This window comes from Myotis nattereri, assembly GCF_964212035.1.
Source record: "Myotis nattereri genome assembly, chromosome: 3".
Taxonomy (NCBI): Eukaryota; Metazoa; Chordata; class Mammalia; order Chiroptera; family Vespertilionidae; genus Myotis; species Myotis nattereri.
Window position 1 is genome coordinate 113,482,699 of NC_138077.1, and position 27,715 is coordinate 113,510,413.

The following is a 27,715-nucleotide window of genomic DNA, read 5'->3' on the forward strand; positions in this document are numbered from 1 at the left end:
ACCCCATCATTCTTTTGACATTGCTGACTCTGACTAACATGTAGCTTGTAGATAAACTGCATGCTTGTATCAGAATCCTAGGAACTAACTTCAGAAGGTACAAACTCTAACCTTCAGATATCCCAGCTCTAGTGGAATTGCTGACTTCCAACTGTGAAACAAGGATGGCCTAAAACCAGGATGATGCACACCAGACCATCACTTGACTAGTTTCAGGTCCTTATTGGAATGGATTGCGCTGGTACGCCCATGGATAACTTTTCTTTCTTTTTTTTTTTTTTTTTGCTGGAGAATATTCCTTTATATCACACGCCTATGGTTACAAAGAACTGTTGTTCATATGATCTCATTATATCCCCAGACCAATCTGTAAAGCTGAACACTTGTCACATTTCGAGAGTAAGGAACTGCTGCTCAGAAACAATGCTATCACCTTTGGCCATGCTTCCTTGGTTGGTTTTTGGGGAGACTACCTTCCTTACCCACCCCCCATTCCTTCTCAGGAAAGGCCTTTTCTTCCTATTTCCCCTTCAATACAGTTGCTCGGGGCCTCTCCTCTTCTGCTCTACCGTCATTAGATCAGCGGTCGCCAACAGGTGGTCGCCACTGGTGGGTGGTCTGTGAGGTCTGAAAGGTTGGCAACCAGCTGCGTTAGATGACCTCATCCTCTCAGGGTTCTGGCCATCACATGTAGACTGACAGCTGCCAGTTCTACTTTGCAGCCCCAATCTTCTCCTTGAGACCTGACCTATATACACTCCTGCTTAAGTCCCACACAGGAGCACCCCCAGCAGGCCAGGCCTGGAGAGAAAGCCGGGGGGGGGGGCGGGGGGGGGGGGGCAAGGGGAGGAGGCCACGTGCATGGTGCACAGGGAAGAGCCACTGGAGTGCAGAGGTATGTGCATCCTCAACAGCACTATTTTTCAATATTTTGATTCCTATTTTAAACCTTTTTATACATGATCTTAATTTCTAGTTGCTTCAAATTTTTCTTTGAAAGTGAGATGTTTACAATATAAGTCTGAATGATGCTCCTAAGATCCTGTATGGCAGACAAGCCACATACGTTTAGTCTGATTTTACAATCCACTCACTCACTGGTTTGTTCAGTGACGGAGCACATTCATGTGCAGGTATCATGCAAGGCTCTGGGCATAGCACTAATTAAGACAGAGTCCCTCCAGGAGCTCATAGTCTCATGGTAACTCGAGTGAGCTGAGGCACAGGGTGGTAAGTGATTTACCAGTGAGGTAGACATAGCTAGGTACTTGGAAAAGGGGCTGGAGCGGGAGAGAGGGCCAGGGACAACTAATGCCTAAATGCATCCATCTGAGCGAGGAGCAAGGCTGCACACAGAAACATCATAAACCTGCTGGCAAAAAGCTTAGAATAGCTTCCAGCTGTCACATCATCGAATGCCTGTCTCACACTCATTAAGCCACTACCTGATGGTATCTCCACACTTGTCCCTGAAGTCATGGGGCATGCCACCGGTCTGCTCAGACACAGTAGCTGTAGGTCACCTGGACCCCATTCCACCACTGGGAATCATACTGAAACTCTTTCATTAAACCCATGATCTTTAAGTTCAGAGGATGCTAATAAGTTACAGGTACCACAGAAGTTAGAGAATCTGTTAATTTCCATATATACATTATTTTGGCTATACAGTGGCGAAGAGACTCACTGAGACACACATAAGTGATCTAAGCATTATACAGATATATACAGACATCACATTTAAATGGCATGTGCACGCCCACCCACTGCGCAGCAGCTAATGCAGACGTGAACTCGCATAAGGCAACTGCTTTTGTGATGACGACACATGATCCTTGAAGGGAGGGCAGAGTCCACGCAGGACCCACCGTTTTGGGGTTAGTGATACTCTCTGAGGAAGGGATTTCAGCAGGCAGGATATCTAGGTTACTGACAAAAAGCAGTGAGTTATAAAAAAGAGTTGCTTCTGAATGTGGAAACCATAATAATCCCGGAATCTAAGTAGTGAGCCACTCAAAGACACTACTGGCCTTGTGCTGCCACTGACTGAGGGGAACTTCACAGTGACTGATCGCTGGGGATCAAACTCGATGCGTAATCATCCACGCGACGCTCCAAAGCCACTCAACACACGGGCTCAAATCCCGTCAGTCACTCACTTCACTTTGCTGTGGAGAATTTTCTTCTTTGTCAGGCTTCTTTGAGTGTTCGCTTTGCTTAGACGCCGAGGGTCCTGCCCCTTCAGAGCCCTTCCTGCCGGAGCGACCCTGCTCCACTTCACACAGGTAGATGTCGATGGGCCCCTTGGTGCTCCGTATGTGCACCGTGATGGAGTCTTCTCGGGGGGGCTGGGACGTCCAGTCTGGTCTCTGCCGGAGCTCTCACTGCAATGACAATCTGCTCGTGGAAGGCTCGGATGCTATGGATGTCTTGGTACGTCACATACGCGAACCTTTCATTGTCTTTGTCATCCGTTAACTCTAACAGCTGCTGAGCACAATCCTTAATCAACTCGTCCAGAGCCTCTTCCATGGCCGACAGGTCGGACAGCTCCTCCCGCAGCTTCTTCTGTCGGGACCCTGCTCCGAAATTGTTGAGATTGGATCCTATCCATCGAATGTGGTTCTTAGATTTGTTTTCAACCAGGTCGATCCCATCTAAGACATTGGTGATGTCATATACTCTTCGTTTCCGTACTCCCAGTTTTGTTTCAACCTTGTTTAAGTCAAGACTACCCCCAGGAGCATTTCTGACAAGATCCATAAATTTCCGAGTTAAATAAACCAGTGATACATCAAACCGAGGTGTCTTCACTTTGAGATTTTTTCTCATGGACACATACTGTACATTATCTTCTAAATTAATCATTATTTTTGATGGCAGCAGGCCCTCCACGTTGATGGGGTCTCAGCACCGGCGGCGCACCGTCTCCTCTGCTGGGTCCACGAGCTCGCTGGGCAGCTTGCCAGCCGACCCCTGCTGACTCATGCTGCCCGCGCCTTCCCCTGGTCCGGGTGGCCGCCGCCCCCGCGCGTCGTCCCCGGAGCCCAGCTGGAGCAGCGCCGCGGACCGCTCCCAGGCACAGTGCCCACGGCTGCGGAGGTACCGCGCGGGCTGGAGGCGAGCAGGGTCACCCGCGACTCCCCGCTGCCCCCAGTGCCCATGGAAAACTTTCCAACCCCCCTTCCATTGATGTTTTTGTTCTGCTTATAAGTACCGCGCGCTAACCGATTGTGCTACTGGAGCGATGTTTTTGTTCTTCTTTCCCTCTCCCTTCCTATAAAAACCCCTGACTTCACTGAGATGCTAAGAGGGGCTTTGGACCAGAGTCCACCATCTTCTCAAGTGACTAGCACTTAAATAAACCTCTTTCCTTTTTCAACAGCACCTGCCTCATGAGTTTGGCTTTTAGATGAACCTTGGTTTGGGTTACAGTTTTGGCAAGCCAACCAAGAACAAGCAGGAGCCCCAGGAAGTTCCTGGACTTGAGAGGGAGTTTCCCAGACTGCCCGTGGCTGACTGACGCTTCGGAGTCCCTAGTGGTTTTACTCGGGGCCTGTCTTTCACTCTTTCTTGGTATTGACTGCCTGCCACGTCCAGTTGGGAGAAGGAATGGGTTGTTGGTGGGTTGATGAGCCCAAACTGGGTAAAGTCCCTAGTGTACATGACTAGGAGCCCCAGCCCTGCTTCTTGGGATTCCATTGGAATCAGTAGGCGCAGCTCAGCAGTCGGCACTGCTCAGTGACTAAGAAAAATCCCGGTTCCTCTGTGTGGGTTTTGGTTGGAACACTCTTTTGGTTTTGGTATATGGATTTGGGGGCTATTGTTTGCTTTTATTATTGCCTAAATCTTGTGGGTGTCTTAATAGTTGTGTTTTTAATTTGTGATATTATCACTTAGAGAAATTTGCATAGAAATCATATTGCTATATAGTTGCTTGCTCCTTCCTGTTTGTGTAATTGTTATTTTATATGTAACCCTTGACTCTTACGCATGTGGGGGAGGGGGCTTGGCATCAGTACCCAGTGGTAGCCCATTCTGGACAGTTGGTCCAACTATGTTGATGAGCCAATGACCAAGAAAAAGATGATCTTTTATTGTAGCACAGAATTGTCTTGCCAAAGGTCTAGTAAATAGAATAAGGTCATTTATATGCAAGTTTACATGTTGTTACAGCATAAGAATTCTACTCAGCAAGATCTAAATTGATGGTTCAAAGAGGGGGAAAGGGTCTCACTCCCTTCCCACACAGTAAAACTCAAAAAGAAAACAGTGAGGAAATAAGTCTTTTAAACACCCTAAATCCTCCTCCTGGAGACCCAGGAGCTGCTGTGGCCTGGGGAACAATGTGGAAATTAATGCCACCTCAAAACTCTGTAAAGGCTGTGGAAGCATCAGGAGCCACTGTCCCACCTCAATGTAAGAGAAAAATGTGGTACTTTTAAATTCAAGTGGCAGAGCCTGATATCTCCCCCTGCCTCTTCTCCAGCCTCCTTAGAAATTGCCAACGACCCCAGCTCACTTTTGAGAACACTAAAAAAAAAAAAAAAAAAAAAAAAAAGACAGTACAGCAATCACCAAGAATCCAAATGGGTAATTTAAGTTTAATTGATGCCTTTTACAGATATTAACATAAAATATGTTTGTTTGGCCTGTGTTTACAAAAAAGAATTTATGTTATTTTGTTATGTGTCTTAAAAAATGAAAGTGTATTTGCCAATAGAAAAAAACTGTTTCTGAAAGGTATGAAATATATTCATAAATTGCAAATCTAAAGAATGCTAATTACTTAATTTTAGTTGTCACTAAAAATTAAGGTTTCTAAGAATTAACAATTCTAATTAAGTTGGAAAAAAGCATATGGTTTTGGTAATATAGAATTGAAAGTAGGTTGTTCTGAGGTTGGTTATTTATTTTTTAATATATTTTTATTGTTTTCAGAGAGGAAGGGAGGGGGAGAGAAAGATAGAAACATCAGTGATGAAAGAGAGTCATACTGGGGATTGAGCCCACAACCTGAGTATGTGCCCTGACCAGGAATCAAACTGTGATTAGATCGATGCTCAACCACTGAGCCATGGCAGTTGGAGATAAAGTTGGTTATTTCTAAATGAGTTTAAAAGAAACAAATTAAAGGAGACTAAGAAAGCTGCAGAAGGATTGTGTGAGTTGTTAAGGGTTTGTGTGCGTTTCAGAGGGTTTGTGCAAGTTGCAGAATTGTGTAGAGGAAAGAAGCAAAAAGAGAAAGAACTGAGGACATGAAAAAAAAGGTGAAAACGGATAAAAGAAAGGGACAGAGATATTACAGGAAGAAAAGACATTGGAGGAGGAATACTCAAAATGGGAAATGGGGGGGCGGGGAATAAGAAAGAGAGGGTTTCAAGATGGTAGTGGAGTAGGTGGATCTTCCTTGTACCTCCTCCCAGAACCAAACTGGAAATAAAAATAATTGGGTAACATTCACTCTGAATTACCAACTGAAGGCTTGCTGAAGAGGAGACGTTTAACAAGGAAGGGCAGAAACCACCTCAAAACTGGTGGGAAGGGTGGGGTCTTGAGAAGGCCTGTCCCAGCTCCCATGGGCAGCAGGCTGAGGATGAGGAGAGATATCTCAGTTTCGGGGGTGTTTCCCTGAAAGGAGCAAGGCCTGGACTCCAGGCTGGGCTCCCCAGCTCCGAGTACCAGAGCCAAGAACAGCAGCCCATGCAGCATCCAGCCAGGAAAGGGGGCAGGGCTTCTATCTCTAGGGAGAGAAGGAGTCTGTTGGAGATAAAGCCATCTGCAAAAAACAGCAGAGCATGGGATTTTTGTTTGCAGCAACTCACCTGAGGCTTCAGTGGAGGGGGGGAGAGTTGGGTAGGTGGGAGAGATAGCCAGGAGACCTGCGCTCAGTCACCCCCCATCCCTTATCGCAGTAGCTATGTTTCCTGAGAGGGGCAAGTCCCTTCCAGTAGCAACGACCAGGGGAAAGGCAAGTACCCCCCACTCAGAGATATAGCACACCCCACTCTCAAGAATCCCACTTGCTCTACTCTGCACCTCGACCCCTGCTGAGGAAGCAGCAGCAAAGGGCAGTCTCAGGGGGTATCAGTGACTAGCTTTGGGGTAGGGCCATTCTCCTCACTATCCCTGGAACCTGACTGGTGCTTCCTTCTCACTGGAGACCTAATAGAAATTCCTGGCTTCCAGCAGACCCCACCAGACTGCATATGAGGGTCTCTGTCTTGTCAAGGTCAGAAATATTCTGGGACAGACTCAGATGTGTGGTTCTGGGACATGGGAACACACCCACCCCAAAATCTTCCCTGAAATCTGAATGGCACCTCCCTCTCACAGGAGACCCAGAGGTTGCATCCTCCCAGTTCCAACAAAAGCCCTTTCAGAAACAGCCTTTTCGGTGACTAAGTCTGGCAGCTCATCAGTAGGTGGAGGTGGGCAGAGGCAGATCCCCAGGAGCCTTAGGACATTTGCTGACCTGCCTCTGGGCCCCATGCTGCTAATAAGCCTTGCCTAGAGCACAGCTTGACCCCTCCTGTGCACAGCCAAGCCTTGTGGAGGCAGCCACAAATTGGATCGTGTGAAACTTCAAACAGGTTGCCAAGAGCCAAGGGTGGATAACTTCTGAAAGTGGCTAGCACCAAAGTCCCTACTGGGAGGTCCAGAAATGGCATACAAAACAGTCAGCATTAGTCAACATAAGAGCAGGATCCAAAGGGAGGTCCCAGGAGACACTACTTTGCCAAGAGGAACTAACTTCAGATATTTTATTGTTTGTTTGCATTTGCATTATTTTATTTCTTTTTTCTTTTTTATTGCTTTATTATTTTATCTTTTTTCTTTCATAGCTCTTATTTTAATCTTTCTTTTTCTTACTCTATTTTGTGTTCTTTCTCTTCCTTTTTCCTTTTCTTATTTTTTCCTTCTTTTTTCCTTTTCATAATTTTTCCTTCCTCTTTTATACCATTTTCCTTTTCCTATTCTTTATTCTTATACCCTCCCTTCTTTCTTTTGATATACTATTTTCTTCCCCATTTTTCTTCTTATATATTTTTATTTTCTTTTATTATTTTTGTTCTCTTTTCTCTTTCTTAATTTTCTTTTCTTTTGTGGTTGTTTTTGTTGTTGTTGTAGGATCTTTTGTATGCTTTTTATTTGTTTCTTCTTTTGTTTTGTTCTGTCAGCATGTGCACAACAGTTCACATGACATGGTGAGGTTTGAGCCTCACAATCAGCCAACCTGAGGGAGAAATCACCCATGAATGGGACAACATCAACAAGATCAAACTACAATAGAAGAGCCAAAATAGCCCACACAAGGAACATTCGTGGAGCATCCAGCTCAGAAGATCAAAGAGTCTGTACCACTAGGTCCCACAGGACAGGTACTACATAAGGCCAGCCCACTAAGGCTGTGAGGGATAATAGTTCAAATACATAGAAACAAACACAAAGAGACAACAAAATGGGGAGACACAGAATCAACCCCCAAATGAAAGGAAAGGAGGAAGCTCTGGAAAAAAGAGCTAAATGAAATGGAGGTAAGCAAGTTATCAGATATAGAGTTTAAAGTAATGGTTATAGGTATGCTCAAGTAACTTATTGAGAATTATAAGTAACTTAATGGGAACTACAGTAGCATGCAAAAAGAAACAAAAAGCATAAATAAGGAACCAGTCAGAAATGACGAATACTATATCTGACATCAAGAATATGCTGGAAGGAATTAAAAGTAGATGAGTGGATAAAATAGCTGTGGTGCATTTACACAATGGAATACTATGTAGCTGTAAAAAAGGAGCTCTTACCCTTTGCAATACCATGGGTGGATCTGGAGATTATTATGCTAAGCAAAATAAGCCAGTTAAAGAAAGATAAATATCACATGATCTCACTTGTAAGTGGAATCTAATGAACAAAATAAAATGATGAAGGAAATAGGCACAGAGGCATGGATGCATGGAACAGTATGATAGATCTCAGTTGGGAGAGGTGTGGAGGGGATGGGGAGAGATTAACCAAAGAAGATATACACTGAGTGGCCAGATTATTATGACCACCTGACGTTTGTAGGCAAATTAGCTATAATTTTCGCGCTGAAGTTGCTAGAGGGCCAGACCATTATAAATAGGGAAGCAGGTTGTTTACCACGACAGTAGAAGTGATTTTTTTTCTGAAGATATGGGTAGACAACACGATTTAACAGCCTTTGAACGTGGGATATATTTGAACGTGAGTGGCCAGATTATTATGACCACCTGATGTTTATAGGCAAATTAGCCGTACACTACATTGTATGGGATATGGAAGCCGAAGGCCTGTTCAAACACCTTTGCTGCTTGCAGTTACCAAGATAAAATGTCTCCAATTCGCACAGGAACACAAGGATTGCACAGTGGAGCACTGGAAAAAAGTCATGTGGTCCGATGAATCACGTTTCCAGTTGCATCATGCAGATGGCAGAGTGAGAATTTGGCAGAAACATCATGAAAGCATGCACCCCATATGCATGAGTTCAAACCTTCAAGCTTGTGGGGCAGTGTTATGGTTTGGGGCATGTTTTCCTGGCATGATTTGGGCCCTTTAATTCGTGTGGAACAACGTCTGAATAGCACAACATACCTGATCAAGTTCATCCTATCATGTTGATGGTGTATCCCAATGGAGATGACTTCTTCCAATAAGACAATGCGCCATGCCACAGTGCTCGTATTGTGCAGGAGTGGTTTCAAGAACACGAGGGAGACTTTACCTTGCTTAGGTGGCCCCCACAATCACCGGATCTCAATCCAATTGAGCATTTGTGGGACGAAGTTAAAAGAGCCATCAGGCAGCTGGTTCCACAACCATCAAGTCTCACAGAACTGGACAGTGCTATTCATCAGGCATGGTGTCAGATTCCTCGCATCACCTTTCAACATCTCGTGGAGTCAATGTCAAGAAGAATTGCCACAGTATGGAAGCCAAAAGGTGGCCCAATGAAGTACTGATGGGGTGGTCATAATAATCTGGCCACTCACGTTCAAATATATTCCATGTTCAAAGGCTGTTAAATTGCGTTGTTTACCCATATCTTCAGGAAAAAAATCACTTCTACTGTCGTGGTAAACAACCTGCTTCCCTATTTATAATGGTCTGGCCCTCTAGCAACTTCAGCGCGAAATTACAGCTAATTTGCCTACAAACGTCAGGTGGTCATAATAATCTGGCCACTCAGTGTATATATGCATATATGCATAGCCCATGGGCACAGACACTAATGTGGGAAAGGCAGGACAGGGGGTGGGTGGAAGGGACAAAGTGGGGGGAAATTGGGGACATTTGTAATACTGTCAACATAAATATAAGTTTTAAAAAATAAGAAAGGCACATAGATAGATAGTAATGTTGAGGGGTCATTCTGGTATGCAAATGACAAATGAAAAGGCCGCAGGTACAATTGACAGTGGGGAACAAATTAATTGGTTTCTTAGTCTAATATACTTTCATTTATAATTTTGAATATTATCTTAAAATGTTAGTTACAAAATAAGCAAATTTCTTTGTCAATTGCATTTTGTTAAGATCTATAACCATGTCATTTTAAGTATTTTTTTTGTCATTTAGAAAGAGTCATTGTTTTATTCTGATACATTTGCAAAACTGTTACATCTCTAATGTATTCTCTTTTAATCCTCACCAAAGATATGCTTTTATTTCTTTATTTTATTTTTTCCTTATTCCCTCTATACCATCTTCCACCTCCACCACCCACATCATTTCACAATCACTACATTGTTGTCCATGTCCATGAGTTGTTTCTCTTTTTCCCCTCAATTCCTCCACACCCTTCAACACCCCCCACATACACCAGCTGTCTGCCTGCTCTCTATCTGTAAGTCTGTCTCTATTTTGTTAGTTCAGATTGTTCATTAGATTCTACATATGAGTGAAATAATATGGATCTCATTTTTCTCTGACTGGGTTATTTCACTTAGCATAATGTTCTCCAGGTCCATCCATGCTGTTGCAAAGGGTAAAATTTATCTTTTTTATGCCTCAGTAGTATTCCATTGTGTAAATGTACCATAGCTGTCTTATCTACTCATCAACTGATGGACACTTGGACTGCTTCCAAATCTTGGTTATCTATACTAATAATAGCCTAGGTAGTCATCACGCCTCATGCATCACGCCCTAACATCATCACAAGATGGCTGTCACAAGATTGCCATGCACACAGCGGAGGTGGGGCCCAGCGGAGGAGGCAGATCGTGGTAGGGGAGGGCAGTTGGGGGCGATCAGGCTGGCAGGGGAGCTGATAGGGGGTGATCAGGCCCACAGGCAGAAGCAGTTAGGGGCAATCAGGCAGGCAGGCAGGTGAGCTGTTAGGAGCCAGCAGTTCAGGATTGTGAGAGGGATCCCAGATTGGAGAGGGTGCAGGCTGAGGGACACCCTCCCCCAACCCTCCCATGCCCCCCCCCAATGAATTTCATGCACTGGGCCTCTAGTTGTAAATAATACTGTGTATATTCTTTCAAATTAGTGTTTAGGATAAAGACAGAGCCAAGCTCTGCACAGCAGTGAGGCCTCCCCTGGAGCCCAAGGGCCACTGTGTGGCCCCTTAGCCACTGCTGCCACTACCAGCGGCTGATGAAAGAATGGATTCTGGCTGCAGCACACCCGCCCTCTTGGCAGTGTTCGGCTCGCTGGCAGACAAGGAAGTCAAATGGTGAGAGCAGGGGATGAGGAGACCTGTGACTGTATGTAAGAAAATGCCTAAGGCAGTGGGCCTGGGAGGTATGGAGCCAGTAAAAGCCTCTGGTATGCAAATATAAATAGATGTACGAGCAACAGAAGTGAATTTTGCCTGTGGATGCATGTGATGAAGCCCGTGCCCTGAGCGAAGTGGGTCCAACCTACATCATGCTGCTGTACTGTTGCCCAGCCCCCTGCCCCCAACCCTACCCCCCAGTAGTCCAGGTGCCACAATGTTGCCTCCCAGGGGGCCATGAAAAAATTGGACAGACAATGTTAGGCTGGAGAAGGTGAGGTTCATCTGGTGCATGTGTAGGCCCTATAGTTCTTTGGTGTGGCAAATAGAGGAAATCTGACTGCACCTGGTGGATGACCATGGCTTGCAGAGAACTAAGTTGAATGACTCCACCGCTACTCTCTGCAGTGTCAGCTAGAGCGGATCGCATGGATTGCCTTGCACTGGTGGGAGGGAGGACAGTGGACTTTTGTCGCCCTCCCTCAGGGATGTTTGCATGGCCCTGCTATTTGTCATGGTTTGGTGGCATGGGATTTAACTGCCTGGGGCAAGCCTCCCATGGTGCCAATGTTCCATTTTGTTGATGGTGTGCTAACCTCTGACTCTCTTGCAGATTCGAACGCAGCTGCTGGTAGTCTACAGCAGGCTTTGGACTCATGGGGATGGGTGATCTAGGGGCCTGGCTTGTATCCCTGAAGCAGTCATTGACAAAGTGCAGGCTTATCCCTGACCCACAATGGTGAAAGAGTTACAGACTTATGTTGGTCTGCAAATGTTCATTCTCCAGCTGGTGCAATTGTTTCAGCCATTGTATCAGTTTTCCCCGAAGGAGACGACATGGGGTTAGACTCCAGAAATTGAGGAAGCCTTTGGAGCTTCCAAGAGGGAAGTCGCCCAAATGGGTGAAGTAGGGCACCCATAAGATTTTGGTCTCAGTTATAGAAGGAAACTGGGAGCTGATACTTTCTTGTTGAGAGATATGTGTTAGCCATGTGTGCTGCCTTGCAGGTCTGTATGACCACGCCCATGTCAGGAGTGGCACAAACCCCAACTTTAGCAAAGTGTGTGTGTGTGGGGGGGGGGCGCATATGGAACAGCAGGCAGCAGTAAGTACTAGCCCCCTGTCACAAGAGTTACAGACACTGTTGGGACCTGTGATTTATGAGACCCTATCAAGGGATGAAACTCCTATGGAGGAGTTACTTCCCAGTTACACCCCTCCCAAAGGCCATGTGATATACAGACAGGTCTAGCGGGGGGGGGGGGGGCCGAGGGGGGGGGACCCTGCTGCATGGATGGTTATGACTGTTCATTTGGATATTGACGAACTATGGTTCGATTCAGATGCTGATGTCACTGTTGGGCAAGGTAGCCTTTTGGCCATTGGAACAGATAGCTGGGCTGTCTTTAAAGACTTACCTTGCCCAGCTGGCATGGCTCAGTGGTTGAGTGTTGACCTATGAACCAGGAGGTCACAGTTTGATTTCTGGTCAGGGCACATGCCCGGGTTGTGGGCTCGATCCCCAGTTGGGGGCATGCAAGAGGCAGTCAGTCAATGATTCTCTTTCATCATTGATGTTTCTCTCTCTTCCTCTCCCTTCCTCTCTGAAATCAATAAAAATATATTTAAACAACAACAAAAAAAGACTTACCTATGTGTGGGAAATATGGCCTATTAAGAGACAAGCTCCACCTAGGGGTGGACCCACCTAGCCTAAAAAATTGGGCTAGACAATTGAATACTGATGTGGAGATATTCTCAGACACTGCATGTGCAGTTAAAAGCAACAGGTGAACTGTTGTGACCCAAAGCCCTCCCCTTGGCAGAAGGGAAAGCGACAGTGTGGACCTGGCCATGGTCTATTACTGGAGAAGGGCCCTGGGTGGTCTTCCTATCCCCTTAGAGAAGTGGATACGATTATAAATTACAGCTACACCCCTTGATCCAGCCCTGGCAATGTAACTAGTGCCCTGAAAGATATAGTGAAGTACAGGACATACAAGCCCTTTCCCATGACCTCTTCCAAGATTGGTGGAACATGACATTGGGCATTCTTGAATTTTGCTATTGGAGCAGGAATACTGGTCTTAACATGCTGCAGTTTATATTGTTGTTATGGGCTCTGTATTCAAAAAGCTGGCGCATGGGCCAGGGTATCCCAGGAAGACCATCTGGCATGAGGTGCGGAGTGTGCCAGATGTTCAAGGCCTATCTGCCATATGCATGTGCAGAGGCAATGACACAGCAGTTTTACTGTATGCACTGTGCAGGTGCACCTTTACCTTATGTAATACTGATGTCACTATTTGGCAAGAAGCCTCTTTTGTCTGAACTAGTATAAAAAGATGCCACTGACCAGCTGGTTACTGGACTGCTTTGTGTGACAGCTTTGTTAGTTGCTGCTTTGTTGGGCTGCTGTGACTGCAATGGCTGCTTGGTCTGCAATAGAGTCTCTCCCATATGCCTGCAGTTACTCATGTCTTCTTCCAATGTCCATATTTATGGAGATTCAATCCCTGGCAGAGGAACTTGGACCCAACAGGTTTCATATTAATTTCTGGAATATTTGTTCTAGTTCTGTGAAATACATCATTGGTATCTTGATAGGAATTGTGTTGAATCTGTAGATTGCTTAAGGTAGTATGGACATTTTAATTATATTCTTCCTATCCATGAACACAGTATACTATGCTTCCACTTATTTGTATCTTCTTCCAGTTCCTTCTTCAGTGTATTATAATTTTCTGAGTACAGACCTTTTATATCCTTGGTCAAATTTATTCCTAGGTATTTTTTAAGGCAATTGTGAATGGGATTTTTTTTTTTATTTCCATTTTTGAGAGTTCATCATTGTGTATAAAAATGCAACTGATTTCTGGTTATTTATTTTATATCCAGCTACTTTACTGAATTCATTTATTAGTTCTAGTAGCTTTTTGGTGGAATCCTTAGGGTTCTCTATACACAGTATCATGTCATCTGCAAATAATTACAGTTTTACTTCTTCCTTTCCAATTTGGATACTTTTTATTTTTTTCTTATTTTCTGAATACTGTTAGGTCTGATCAAATAATTGAATTGATACCTTCCCCCCTGGGAACTGACCTTTAGGCCATGTCACAACAGACATTCCACTTGCTTAGACCATTATCTCTCCCCTCTGGACTTTCCCAGAATCCAGACCTGCACAGAGAATTCTCCCCCCTGAAAAAGCCCACCTAGAGTCCTTTAAAAAATATCCGACTCCCTGTCTTTGGGTGCTGGTGCCATTTTGGATCTCAGCTCATCTGGGTTTCCAGGTGACCTAATCCTATATAATAAAGAGGCGATATGCAAATTGACCATCACACCCTCTCGCAAATTGACCATCACACCCTCTCACAAGATGACTGCCCCCATGTGATCCAAGATGGCCACCACAAGATGGCCGGCAGAGCAGGGCACTTATGGGCAATCAGGCTGGCAGGGGAGGGCAGTTAGGAGTGACCAAGCTGTCAGGGAGGGCAGTTAGGGGCAACCAGGCTGGCAGGGGAGGGCAGTTGGGGGCAATCAGGCTGGCAGGGGAGCAGTTAGGCGTCAATCAGGCTGGCAGGGGAGTGGTTAGGAGGTGATCAGGCTGGCAGGCAGAAGCAGTTAGGGGCAATCAGGCAGGCAGGTGAGCAGTTGGGAGCCAGCAGTCCCGGATTGTGAGAGGGATGTCCGACTGCCAGTTTTGGCCCGATTCCTGTGGCTAAACTGGCAGTTGGACATCCCCAGAGGGGTCCAAGATTGGAGAGGGTGCAGGTTGGACTGAGGGACACCCTCCCCCCTCTCAGTGCACAAATTTCGTGCACTGGGCCTCTAGTAAATTCATAATTCTTTACCCCTTTTGGCCTCATGCGTGCCTCCTTTGGCAACCTGAACAATTACTATGCCTAAGACTTCCAGTACTATCTATATATATAAAAAGTTAGCTACCACGATGACCGAAACAACTGACCACCTGTTGCTATGATGCCCTCTGTGGTCAGTGAACTGGCCTGATCAGGGGGTGGGGCTGACTGGCCAACCTCATGTGGCCCTTCCCCCAGCCGGCCTGCCCCGGATCTGCCCACACCACCACGACAGGCCTGCAGCCATCTTCAGGCCTGGCCCTGATCGGACTCTCCCATCATTATCCAGAGCGGGGCCACACAGAGCCTGGACCCTTCCTGGCAGCCCCGAGTCCCTGGGGTTGAGAATTCTGATGGCCCTGCCCAGAGAGTAGAGGCACCTGATGGTCAGGGACAGGGATCACAGGCCTCTAGGGAGCACTGCAGATTGGCAAGGAGAGGAGAGGGCCTGTGGAGGGGGAGGAGGTGAAGCCAGTGGACATCAGTCCAGAATCCAGCCCTTCCCCCCAGAGGCAGCGGGCCCTCAATCCAGAACCCCAGCCCGAATTGGAAGAGCCTGAGGAGACTTCAGGAAGCTCTACACAGAGCTGTGTGTTAAGAACGAGAGACTTCGTGAGACCACACTGTGGCTGGTGCAGCTCAAGGTGGAGCTGGAGTGTGCCACGCAAAGAACGCTTTGCAGAGAGGCTGGCCCTCCTGGAGCTGGAGAGATTTGAGCACAGGGCCCTGGAGTGCAAGGCCACTGAGCTGGAAGAGGAGCTGAAGGGCCTGTCCAATCTCCAGGCTGACAATCAGCACCTCAAGAACGAGAACGCAGCCCTGATCCATGTCATCAGCAAACTGTTCCAGTGACCCCGGAGGACTTGCCCCTGCACCGGCATTTATATAGCTGCTTCTGCCACACGCATCCCGGCCCTGTGTGAACACGAGTGACGGGGCTGCCAGGGAGTCTCTGAGAAGCCATAACCTCCCCTCGGGACCTAGTGACAGAAAAAAACATACAAATCCAGGCAGTGCAGAGGGTCCCAAACAAAATGGACCTAAAGAGGCCCACACCAACATACATCATGATTAAAATGGCAAAAGTTAAAAACAGAGAATCTTGCACAGTTGGAGTGGCTCAGTGTTTGAGTGTCGATCTATAAACCAGGAGGTCATAGTTCCATTCCTGGTCAGGGCACATGCCTGAGTTGCGGGCTCTATCCCTGATAGGGAGTGTGCAGGAGGCAGCCAATTGATGATTCTCTCTCATCATTGGTATTTCTATCTCTCTATCCGTTCCCCTTCCTCTCTGCAATCAATAAAAATATATTTAAAAACAAATACAATCAGAGAATCTTAAAAGCCACAAGAGAAAGGCAGTCAGTTACCTACAAGTGAACTCACATGAGACTGTCAGCTGATTTCTCAACAGAAACATTTCAGGCCAGAATGGATTTGCATAAAATATGCAAAGTGATGAAAAGCAAGGACCTACAACCAATCTTCTCCTCCCACCAGAACCTGGTGACCAATGATCTGATTTCAGTTTCTATAATTTTATCTTTTCTAGAATGTCATTTAAATGGAATCATATAATATGTAGTCTTTTGTGACAAGGTTCCCCACTTAGGATAACATTTTAAGATTTATCTATTATTGCATGTATTAGTAGTTTCTTCCTGTGTCAACTTGACTGGGCTGAATTGTGTTGTGTCTCCCAGAATTCTCTTCCTTGCATGTTTCCATTAGTGTGGGCCACAGAGTGGTCAGTGTGAAGCTGGGAGAGCAGGAGTGAGGCTGTAGCCATTTTTATGGAGGTACTTTTGGAGCTCACACATGTAACTTACTTGCTGGTTCCATTTGTTGGTGTGGGGCAGAATGGCCTATAATGTTCTACCTTTCCTTGGATCCTCTTTCAGCTTTTCGGATTCCTGGACCAAGTGTGTGTTTAGCAACTTGGCAAAGGGCAACTTTCCCCAAAGGATACCCACATCATCAAGATTAGGGACACTGAGAAGTGACCTAGGGTCACTCATGGGTTCCAGCTTGCCCTTGTTTCTTCCACTTTACATGGATCTTCCCTTCCCAACTGCCTACCCTGTGAACTCCAAGTTCTAGACTAGATGCAAAAAACCACATGGAGAATGCTGAGCTGATTCCAATTGTGTAATGTTAATCCCTATAAACAAATCACTACACAAACATACTGCAAATGTCCTAGTTGTTCTCTTTCTCTGTTTAACTCTGAAATAATTCCCTTTTCTTATTGAATAGATTTCCATTGGATAGATGTACATTTCTTTTATTCATTCACTAGTTGATGGGAATTTTGTTATTCTCAGTTGGCTTGACATTCACATATAGGTCTGTGTGTGAACATATTTCAAAATATGTATGTATACAAATAGTAATAACTAGCCTCCTGGCGGGGCGCGCGCTCTGTGCGCGGGGCCTTTCGCTCTTGGCGGCGTGGCCTAGATGATGTCACTATCCGTGACTGGAGCTGGAGGACAGAGGAGCCCTTCCCGTTGCCGGTGCCAGCCTGTCTCTTGGAATTACTTCGCTCAATCATTCACCTTTGCCGGTCTCATCCCGTGTCTGCTTTTTAAATTCCATGATCCGGACTCAGCAGCTGTGGCACAGCATCTGACAAACACTGTATTTGTTGACAGAGCATTGATAGTCGTACCATATGCAGAAGGAGTTATTCCTGATGAGACTAAGGCTTTGTCTCTGTTGACACCAACTAATGCAGTGGCAGGTCTTCTGCCTGGTGGTGGACTCCTGCCTGCTCCCAACCCACTTACCCAGATTGGCGCTGTTCCATTGGCTGCTTTGGGAGCTCCTACTCTTGATCCTGCCTTGCTGCACTTGGGCTTCCTGGAGCAAACTTGAACTCTCAGTCTCTTGCTGCAGATCAGTTGCTGAAGCTTATGAGTACTGTTGATCCCGAGTTGAATCATGTAGCTGCTGGTCTTGTTTCACCAAGTCTGAAATCAGATACCTTTAGTAAAGAAATAGAGGAAGCCATGAAGAGAGTACGAGAAGCACAGTCCCTAATATCTGCTGCCATAGAACCAGATAAAAAAGAAGAAACATGAAGGCACTCAAGATCAAGATCACGCTCTAGGAGGAGGAGGACTCCTTCATCTTCTAGACACAGGCGGTTAAGAAGCAGATCTAGAAGGAGATCACATTCTAAGTCAAGGAGTAGGTGATCCAAAAGTCCCAGACGGAGAAGATCTCATTCCAGAGAGAGAGGTAGAAGGTCAAGGAGCACATCCAAAAACAGAGACAAAAAGAAAGAAGACAATGAAAAGAAATGTTCCAAAACACCACCAAAAAGTTATAGCACAGCCAGATGGACCAGAAGTGCAAGCAGAGAGAGACGACGTCGACGAAGCAGGAGTGGCACAAGATCTCCTAAAAAGCCCAGGTCTCCGAAAGGAAAATTGTCTCGCTCACCGTCCCCTAGGAGGCATAAAAAGGAGAAGAAGAAAGATAAAGACAAAGAAAGAGGCAGAGATGAACGAGAATGATCAACAAGCAAGAAGAAGAAAAGTAAAGATAAAGAAAAGGATCAGGAAAGAAAATTGGAAAGTGATAAAAATGTAAAACAGGTTACACGGGATTATGATGAAGAAGAACAGGGGTATGACAGCGAGAAAGAGAAAAAAGAGGAGAAGAAACCAACAGAACCAGTTGCCCCCAAAACAAAAGAATGTTCTTTGGAAAGGGAACTGGTGATCCCCTGAGAGAATCCAAAGTGAATGGTGATGATCATCATGACGAAGACATGGATATGAGTGACTGAATATGGCCTCTATGAGAATCCACCTGTATACATGCATCAGTTTCATTCCTTTGTGTGATATCTTCATGCTGTATTTCTTCATCCCAAACCTTAGATGTATACAGCTCTGAGCTATAAATGGTTATAACGCTCCTGATATTGATATTATTTACAGCCAAAAATTTTTAGAAAATACTATGTGGGTAACCAATTCTTGATGTGGTGAAATCTGATTGAGTAACCAAGCAGCTTGACTATTCTGGTGCTGCTTCATAACAGAAGTGAAAAGCTGCATGCATCTACAGCAGGCAATGATTGTTTATGTTGTATAATCTCCTTTATTAAGTAAGTTCACTTATAGTATTTCTAGAATTTGATTCATTGCCGTAATAGAGCCATGTAGGGAATGCACTGATTGCATGTTAATTGCGGCAGGAATATCCTCAATGTCATTAAAATCCTCCAACATGATGGATCTACTTATGTTCTTGTTTGTTGACATGACAAATTAACATTCTTTTTTTTAATATATTTTATTGATTTTTTACAGAGAGGAAGGGAGAGAGATAGAGAGTTAGAAACATCGATGAGAGAGAAACATCGATCAGCTGCCTCCTGCACATCTCCCACTGGGGATATGCCCACAACCCAGGTACATGCCCTTGACCGGAATCGAACCCGGGACCTTTCAGTCTGCAGGCCGACGCTCTATCCACTGAGCCAAACCGGTTTCGGCAGACAAATTAACATTCTTATAGTTACATCTGGAAATAAGCATTTGAAATAGATAATCCTTTAAGCCTTGTGGCTGAAATTTTGTGGCTTTTGTTTAACTTTGAAAGGTTATATATGCACTAACCTTTTTTGATAGCTGCTTAGGGTTTAATTTCAGAAACAAGATTTGAAATGAAACTGTCTTTGGCAGTGAGTAAATAGCATACTTTGAAGTAGAGTTGTATACTTTTTCATAAGGTGTTTGGGAATTTTTTTCCCTGAAATAATTTATTTCACACCTACATCATTGAAAGCTATCTGCCTAACCTGAGTAAATCTGCAAAAGAATTATCTCTTGTCCTAATTTTCAATTTTTCACTTTTATTAATTTGTTTTAATCTCAGTGTTGGAAAAAGGGGGTAGTGCATTTTAAATTGACCATATGCTTTTAAAGTGAGACAAATGTACTTGATAATGTACTTTTTATTTGATCTCAAGTTGTATAAAACCAATAAATTTGTGTTACTGTTAAAAAAATAGTAATAACTAAAAATGTTAAAGGTTGATTTTTCTGTCCATCCAAGCAACTGATTGGAGATGGAAGCCAATTAGGGCTGTATTAGAAGTTTAAATTGGGCAAAGATTAGACATCATTTTAGACAGGTGTTCTGCCCATACAGTATTTATTGAATTTGTTAATTATAGAGTTCTTGCACTGCCAAACCATTCCTAAGAATTCAAAGAAAGAAATGGTAAAATGGACAGCCTACTCATCCATCATACTGTATATTAAAACTTAATTCAGGTGCATTTTGATAATTTCACAATCTTTTAAAAAGTTATTACAAGGGTGGGTTTTAAATCTCCTGCAGGTCCTCAGATTTTTAGTACAGTATGCCATTAAATAAGTTCCACATATACACCTCAGTTCACTCCTCAAGATACCCTCAACAAAATTTTGCTGGGAAAAAAATGCATACTTTTGAGGGAAAATATGTGGCTCAAGGTCCAAGAAATTTGTTATGATTTTTGGTTCACAAATGAAGTCTTCAGTTTAACCAAGAATCCCTTGTTTCTCTCTCAATCATCCAGCCTTCCCTTAGCTTGCTCAATGACTGACCCAAACAAATCAGAAGGCAGGCATCCTGTCTGCTACCTCAAGAAACATCACCACTGCCGAAGCCGGTTTGGCTCAGTGGATAGAGCGTCGGCCTGCGGACTGAAAGGTCCCAGGTTCAATTCCGGTCAAGGGCATGTACCTGGGTTGCAGGCGCATCCCCGGTGGGGGGTGTGCAGGAGGCAGCTGATCGATGTTTCTCTCTCATCGATGTTTCTAACTCTCTATCTCTCTCCCTTTCTCTCTGTAAAAAAATCAATAAAATATTAAAAAAAAAAAAAAAAAAGAAAAGAAAGAAACATCACCACTATTGCCCAGAAATGGTTCACAGGTCCTATCCAGAGATCCTGTTACTCACCTCACCACCACCACCCACCGCCCCAGGAGTCTGATTCCTGCATTGACACTTTTATCAAGAATAAACTCGCGACCAAACATGGCGGCGGCCGCGCAGCAGCGGTGGTGGCGGGGGTGACTCGGAGCAGCTGCCAGGCGACCTCCCTGAGGCTTTTCCATCTGAGTTGGAGGTCCCCCCATGGCCTGCGGATCCGCGGGGTGCGTCTCCAGAGCACACTGCAGCTCCTCTGCTTTTCATCCATGCTGGAGTGGCCAGAACAAAGAGGCACTGGTCTGGGGTGAAAAGTGTCCCCCCAGGTGTAACGACCTGTAAACTTTAAAAACAAGCCACACAAAACAAACAAGATGGGCGAGAAGAAGCCAGAGACTCTGGACTTCGTGAAGAATTTCCAGGAGTACCTGACCCAGCAGACCCACCACGTGAACATGATCTCGGGGTCAGTGAGCAGGGACAAGGAGGCAGAGGCTCTTCGGGGAAGCTGGGACAGATGGCGATCAAAATGGACTTGACCACCCATCTGTTGAAGTTTCCCTGGATGAAAACTCAGGAATGTTAGTAGATGGCTTCGAAAGGACCTTCGATGGGAAGCTCAAGTGTCGTTATTGCAACTATGCCAGCAAAGGGACAGCCCAGCTTATCGAACGCATCAGAATCCACACAGGTGAAAAACCTCATAGATGTCACTTATGTCCATTTGCCTCTGCTTATGAGCGTCACCTGGAAGCCCATATGCGTTCCCATACAGGAGAAAAACCATATAAATGTGAATTGTGTTCCTTCCGCTGCAGCGATCGAAGTAACCTCTCCCATCATCAACGGGCACAAGCATAAGATGGTACCAATCAAAGGTGCGAGGTCTTCCTTAAGCAGCAAGAAAATGTGGGGCGTTTTACAGAAGAAAACCAGCAACCTGGGCTATAGCAGAAGAGCACTAATCAACTTAAGTCCGCCTTCCATGGTGGTTCAGAAGCCAGACTACCTTAACGATTTCACCCATGAAATCCCCAACATCCAGACGGACTCCTATGAAAGTATGGCGGAAAGCACCTCAACTGGGGGCCTACCCAGGGACCCCCAAGAACTCCTGGTCGACAACCCTCTCAATCAGCTCTCCACTCTCGCAGGGCAGTTGTCCAGCGTGCCCTCTGAAAACCAGAGCCCCGCCTCCCCCGACGTAGTGCCCTGCCGCGAGGAGAAGCCTTTCCTGATGCAGCAGCCCTCGGCCCAGGCAGTGGTTTCTGCCATGGCCGCAAGTATTCCTCAGAGCGCCCCCACCAGCCAGCCCCGAGCCTCGGCGGCCCCAGAGCCAGAGGAACTACAGTCCCGTGGCAGATCCAAGCAGCGAACCCAGTGCCCACACGAGCACCCCGAGCATAAGAAACAGCCAGCCGAGCACGCCCAGTCCGACCCTGCCGGCCCAGAACCTGCAGCTCCTGCACCACTGCCAGCACTGTGACATGTACTTTGCCGACAACATCCACCATTCACATAGGATGTCATGGGTGTGAGAACCCTTTCCAGGGCAACATCTGAGGATGCCAATGTAAAAACAAGTACGACTTCGCCTGTCATTTTGCAAGAGGGCAGCATAACCAGCACTGACCGGGAACAGTCACATTACTAAGTCCTTGGTTTTGACTTTATGCATTTTTTTAGTTTTGTTTATCGTTGGTTTTTGTTGGTGGGGGAGGACCCATCCCTAATATGCTAATTTAAAGTTTATACATTATATTTATAGAAAACAAAATTGACAATAGAAACAAATGTTTTCCTTTTTTTTCCATAAAAGTTTGGTCAGGGTCATTTATATATTAGAACAATTAGACACATTGGTGTCTGTTTTTTCCTTTTATTTAGACTTTGATGATTGAAGTGCAATCTTAATCTTACAGGTATTCATTGAAACTCCCACGTTTAAGGTCCATGTAGACTTCAAAGCTTGATCCTAGTGGTGTTTCACTATATACAAAGCTAGATGTCATTTCTGCCCATATTTAAAAATGGTAGAATAAATCACTTTCTCACAAACTTTGTTACAACTTATTTCCATGTTTAGCAGAGGAATTGCCTTTAAAATTGCTCTTTAGATAGTTGAAATACTATCTAGTTCACTTAGTTTAAGTTGAATTGATAGTTTCAACTGGTAGAAGTAAAGCTATTTCAGTATATAGAAAACCTTTCTTTTTTTCCATAAGGGGGAATGTAAAACAGTTTATTCTTTTAAAATTAAAGTTATAAAAATTTGAGAGGAATGTTCTGAAATGAAATGAAACGGGGCTTTACATTGAAAATGGATTTTAATATTTGAAAACCTGTTTGTTCAATCTCTTGTTTAAAAATGCATCAATTTTCGATTGGATTCGTTTTATTATACTTGTAGTTTATTTTAAAAACCACAAGTAAATACATGAGAATGCTGGAAATGTCAGGTGATTACCTATGAAGATGCCTTTTTTGTTCTTTTAGTTTGAACCTTGTATTTAAACGCTTTATTCTGACATCATTACTGTCAGGTGAGTTTGACAAGGACATTGAGTGTCTGTTCTCCCTCCTGTTCCTTTGATGACCAAAGAGGTAAGTGACAGTCCCATCTGGTTCCCAGAAACAGTCCTTCATGAAATTCTGCATCCTGTTTCCTGCCTCTGGCCTTACACCCATTTGTTGTCCATAATTTCTCAAATGTGTGTATAGGAACACATGGGAAAATGGGATGAAGTATATTTTTAAAAATGAAACATACATCCAAAACGAATTCTTCTCCTCTTCAGAATTGGCCCCTTAGAACACTTAGTGTGACTTCAAGTTGTGATGCTCATTGCAGTGGTACCAGTCTTTCCTGCGTGGCAACAGAGCCATGGAAGCTGGCTGCCTCGACACCTAGTGGAAAAGGACTTACCATGTGAAAGATATCAAATGCATACAGACAGATTTAACTTGTTTACAGAAATAAGACATGCTAATTAATCTAGAGGAATTTTGAATAGGAGGTTGCTGTTTATATATTGTGTAATAACTCGCTTACCCTGAAGAGCGCTTGGTCAAACAATAAACTTACTGTTTCTAAAAAAAAAAAAAAAAAAAAGAATAAACGCGCACAGAAATATGCTTCCACATCAGGACAGTTTGCATCTTGCCAGTAGCAAGTCCTCAACTCCCGCCATTTGGCAAAGGGATTTATTACAGAGAAACCCAGACTGCATCAAGTGTTCGCACAACCACTTTGAAGCATTTCTATTGAACCAAAGATATTAAACTAGGAAATTGCCAGACTATCTCATTAGATGGAAAGAAACTTCAGTAATTCTGGGTATCTCCCTGAAGTCCCTTTTTAGGACTAAACATGACTGGGTAGTTTTACCAGGTAGCTATAATTATGAAAAACAGAAGTGCCACATCACCTGTTGTTTGCCCCTGACAATAAATGAGTAGCATAAAGACATACCAGAAGGTTGATAACAGAGCTACTCTGGGACAATCACTACATTTACAGAATGTCGAATAACTTAAAAATTTGGGCACACATATATCTGGAATTGTCAAAGATCATGCAAGATCCATGAAACCTAAGCAGGTTTTAGGTTGAGGTTCTGCTCATGTTGCTTTGAACTTGTAAGAACAGGTCAGTGAATCCCTTGGCCTGAGCAGAAACTATACTCTCTACTGCAGTTTACTTTACAATTAATTATACCTGATTCAAGAAGGCTTTAGCAGCACCTGAAGTAGAGCCCCTTGCATCCACTGCTCTTTACATCAAAGGCTATTTGGTTCCCCTCTAGGGATTGGCCTTTCATGAGACATTTCACAATTCTAATGCATATTTTAAGTCACTTAACCAAGCAATATGCTCTGTCAAAGAACTTCCAAGTCAAAGAAAAGAAAGGCCTTCATATGGAACACAGAAAAAGCACTACCCAAATTAAAAATTACTAGAAGAAACAAGATTATTTCCTCCCATGCCCCTTCCCACTTGGTGAACCCAAGTTGTATTGAATTTGTGGTTACCTGATAATTCAACTGAAAGTTTAAATTAGAAATCATAGACCTACACAGAGCATCTGAACACATCAGTTCTTTTGAGAGCAGCATGTTCCAGGAAGTCTAATAGAGCCAGAGCCCACTACAGAGAGCATTCTTGGAGGGTGGGGCACAGGACAGGTTAGTTAAGGTCACTTAAATCTTTATCTTTTACAGCAGATCAGAACCCAGATGGCTGACTGCAGGATTTCCAATAGGGATCCAGTGGAACTGGTTTCAAGTTTCACATCGCCACTTCACATCTGTCACCTTATCCAGAAGTTGTGATCCACACGAGTCCAGGAGTGCAGCAACTCTGAGGTAGTCAGCCTCATGAGGGCTCAGTATCTGAACATAAACACATTCTGAAATGACCACTGGCTGCCATTTTTGTGTTGTTGTTTTTGTATTTACAGAATACTTATTATGAAAGTACACTGATGAATCTAGTTCACACATTTAAAACACTGAAAATCCCTCTGAATTCAATATACTTAAGGAGCAGTTGTGACACAACTTCCATAGTGCAATAGGGCCTGTCACTTACATGGAGGGTCTGCATTGGTTGCTGTAGACCCAGCAGAGATCAAATGATGAATGGCTGCTGCTGGTGGTAAGCTGTGGTCTAGTTACCTCAGCAGTGTTAGCAAAGACCATTCCTTAATTGTACTGTGTGTGACTGCTTTTCTGATTTTCAAACACAGCATACTGGTTGTCTGGCTGAAGTTTAAGGGCCTGGTTTTTTGAAACCTCATTGGTACCTCTAATTTTGCGTCTTACTACTTTAAAGCTCTTCTCCATTTCCTTACCTTTCAGCTTTCTACATGTTTGGCAGTGGACTGCAGGGATGGGAACTGCGGATCACTGTGTATTTCTGGTGATCTTTGTGTTTTCCTTGCTGTGGTTTACCTGTCTCCTCCTCTAGTCATTGCCGGTTCTGGGGTTTCTGGAACAATTACTAGAGTAGAAAGATTTTTTTACACCACCACCAGCAGCTCTACCTTCTTCCCAATTAACACGTGGATCTTTTTTCACTATCATCTTCCTTTTCACTTATTTGCACTGTCTGATCTCTGAGGCCACTGTAATCAACCTTCATTTGCTCAGATTCTTTCCACTTACCTTCATTCTTGTCACAGCCTTGGTATGGGTTGCTTATTCCTTCTCCTTGTTTCTCTCTTTCTCTCTCTCTCTTTAAAAAAAATTTTTTTTATAGAGAAAGCAAGGGAGAGGGAAAGAGAATCATCTATGAGAGAGATTGGCTGCCTCCTGCATGCCCCCACCAGAGATCAAGCCTGCAACCCAAGCATGTGCCCTGACCAGGAATCCAACCAGTTACCTTTCGGAGCTGGGTGACTCTCCAATGAACTGAGCCACTCCAGCTGGGCACTTCTAGTCCCTCTTGTCAAAGTTGCCCAAGTTCCACTCCTCCTCATAGGCCATGGCCTAGGCCTCCTCCACCCAAGAGGAGGGGTGGGGTGGGGCTGGGCAGCATGGCCTGCAGGCTCTAACCTCAGGGGTGGCCCATAGGCACACTCAGGCTCCCTGGCAGTGAGGTCTCAGCTCCGAGGGTGGCCCAGGCATGTGTGCAGAGCCCAGGCTGCCACTGCTATGGGGAACATGGTGCAGGATCCCACCCTTCCTGCAGCCCCGGGGAAAGGACTGCAGGGGCGTTAGTACTGGACCAGCAGCAGTGAGGGCAGGAGCTAGACAGGTGTTCTGTTTCAGGACAATGGGTGATGACAGTTCTCAATAGATGCCTCTCAACCAGGCATTACACGGACTACACTGGAGGAAGTCATTATGTGATGCAGCCTTAGGATGGTGCCCAGGACAGCTGCCCATCAAGACACAGATTGTTTAAAAGAAAGTTTCAGAGCCCTAACCGGTTTGACTCAGTGGGTAGAGCATCAGCCTGTGGACTGAAGGGTCAGGTTCCATTCCGGTCCAGGGCTCATGCCTGGGTTGCAGGCTCCATCCCCAATAGGGGGCGTGCAGGAGGCAGCCGATCAATGATTCTCTCTCATCATTGATGTTTCTATATCTCTCTCCCTCTCTGAAATCCATTTTTTAAAAAAAGTTTCAGAGAACAAGGTATTTATCTTCCAATTACAAATGTAGCAAGTATCATGAAAAACGTCATACCTCACATGGTTGCAAAACATGTCAGAGAATGTGTTCAACAGTGTGTGAGCTCATTAGCTTCATGGCACCTGGAGCAAGAATGATGCCTTCTGAAGGAGACAATGGAGAAGATGTTCTCCCTGCCATGTCCACCTTAGGCTGGCAGTCATATAAAACCTCTGAAATTACAGATTCAGAAATTCAGAAGCTATGAAAGGAGAGAGGTGTTGGTAGAATCACTGCTACAGATGGGCTAAGGGGAGAGCTGTCCCAGGAGGCACTAACTGACCAGTTCTCCACTGGCTTAGTGACTACAGATGGTCAACAGCATGTTATGGTTTGCACAACATCATAGCAACAGATTTCAGATGTTCAACACATTCCATCTTCAGGACTGAGGAAAGGACGGAATGGGGAGTGTAGAGGAGCAGATAGAGAAGAAAAGGCCTGGTGAAAAGATGTCGCTGCATATTAAATTGATGGTGTTCAGCTTCTGATGCTTGACTAAGAGGTATTCATTCTGACTTGACAATCTTTTCCATGGATAATTTTAAAGTTGAATTTGAAAGGCATTAAAATATTTTTTTATAAGAGAGTTTGTTATTCTGTGTGACCCCTATGTGCACTGTATATTGCCATTTATACCTGTCAGAGATTTGTAGACAGTTTTTTATTTTCATATTGAGTCACATTACTTTTGTAATTCAAGTAAAAAGCTGGGTTATTCATATTTGCCCTTTTAATAAAATACTAGAGGCCTGGTGCACAAATTCATGCACCAGTGGGGGTCCCTCGGCCTGGCCTGTGGATCGGGTTGAAACTGGCTCTCTGACATCCCCTGAGGGGTCCCAGATTGCGAGAGGTCACAGGCCAGGCCGAGGGACCCCCACCGGTGCATGATTGGGGCTGGGGAGGGACCGCAGGAGGGCTCCAGGGCATGTCTGGCCCATCTCACTCAGTCCCAATCAGCTGGACCCCAGCAGCAAGCTA

At 44.8% G+C, this 27,715-nt stretch overlaps 3 pseudogenes across 3 annotated transcripts; 2 read left to right on the forward strand and 1 right to left on the reverse strand.

Annotated features, from left to right (window-relative positions):
• Positions 1-290: 290 nt before the first annotated feature.
• LOC308515646 (transcription factor E2F6-like) lies at positions 291-4,529 on the reverse strand (annotated as a pseudogene). The gene has a single exon. The product of its transcript is annotated as a transcription factor E2F6-like (transcript).
• A 12,880-nt stretch (positions 4,530-17,409) lies between these two features.
• LOC308515645 (serine/arginine-rich splicing factor 11-like) lies at positions 17,410-18,555 on the forward strand (annotated as a pseudogene). The gene has a single exon. The product of its transcript is annotated as a serine/arginine-rich splicing factor 11-like (transcript).
• A 2,291-nt stretch (positions 18,556-20,846) lies between these two features.
• On the forward strand, positions 20,847-22,189 carry LOC308515643 (zinc finger protein Pegasus-like; annotated as a pseudogene). Its single transcript has one exon. The product of its transcript is annotated as a zinc finger protein Pegasus-like (transcript).
• The last annotated feature ends 5,526 nt before the right edge of the window (positions 22,190-27,715 follow it).